Consider the following 1287-nt stretch of genomic DNA (forward strand, 5'->3'; position numbering starts at 1 on the left):
AAGGGAAGGGAAGGGAAGGGAAGGGAAGGGAAGGGAAGGGAAGGGAAGGGCTGAGAGAGGGAGAAGGTGAGGGAGGGAGAGAAATTAAGACCTCTTAGCTCTTCTTTAGGTCTACCCTAAATGGTTCCACATAGAGGGACTCTTCCCTTCCCAGGATTCCCCCATGTTCTCCTCCTGCTCAGGGCTTTAAGGACTTCCTCCCATGTCTCTTGCAATGATGTTCTCATCTTCCCAAACAGCCATCACTTAGGAGCAGGGGCCTCACACACAGGGTCAGACCAGGGGGTTTGTTCTGGTGTCTGAGACTGGATTTAGTCCTCCAGTAAAGTTAAGCAAGAGGGCTCTGATCACATCTGACAGCACGCAGTCAGACAGGGGGTCCGGGGAGTGTCTTCTAGAATGGGAGTGGGTCGGGGCAGCTGCTATAACAATGTAAGGAGGAAATAGAATGACACTGTATCCACGGTACTGTACCCTTGTATTTTAGCTAGTCTGTGTAGTAACATTGTTAATAAGACCTACTGCTTTGGGGCCCAGTGAAATGGCTCAAAGTAAAAGTATCTACCATCAAGCCTGGAGACTGAATTCCATCCCCAGGACATACATGATAGAAGGAAAGAACTGACTCTTGAAAGTTGTTCCTTGACCTCTACACATGTGCCATGGTGTGCATACACTCACACATGCACACACATATGCTTAAAATGTTTAAGACCTACAGTCTTGAACCCCAAATTCTACCAGTCCCAGAGAAACCGAGTTTCTGATAAAATGGGGTAAGTGTGGAGGATGGAAAAGGAGAAACCAGCCCTACCTCTCCCCGGTTCCACTATTCCCCGGCATCCACTATTTACAGAGTGGGTGAGAAAGAGAGGCGGCTGCCTCATTCAAAGTCATAGTTGGCAGTAAGTCCTGGGATCTGGGACTGGAATGTTGTGTGAGGGTGGGTCTAGGAACTGGCAAGTTGAGACTCTCACCACTTCCAGGACACTCCACCTGGTGTAGAGAAGGTGCCAGTGAGGTGAAGGTGTGGTGTGTGTGTGTGTGTGTGTGTGTGTGTGTGTGTGTGTGTGTGTGTGTATGCAAGCACACACACACATGTATGCACATGTGGATGAACTGCCCATCAAGAGCGAAGTGTCCGGCCGGGCGTGGTGGCACACGCCTTTAATCCCAGCACTCGGGAGGCAGAGGCAGGTGAATTTCTGAGTTCCGAGGCCAGCCTGGTCTACAAAGTGAGTTCCAGGACAGCCAGGGCTACACAGAGAAACCCTGACTCGAAAAAAA

This window comes from Mus caroli, chromosome 2 (genome assembly GCF_900094665.2).
Source record: "Mus caroli chromosome 2, CAROLI_EIJ_v1.1, whole genome shotgun sequence".
In the NCBI taxonomy this organism is placed as follows: domain Eukaryota; kingdom Metazoa; phylum Chordata; class Mammalia; order Rodentia; family Muridae; genus Mus; species Mus caroli.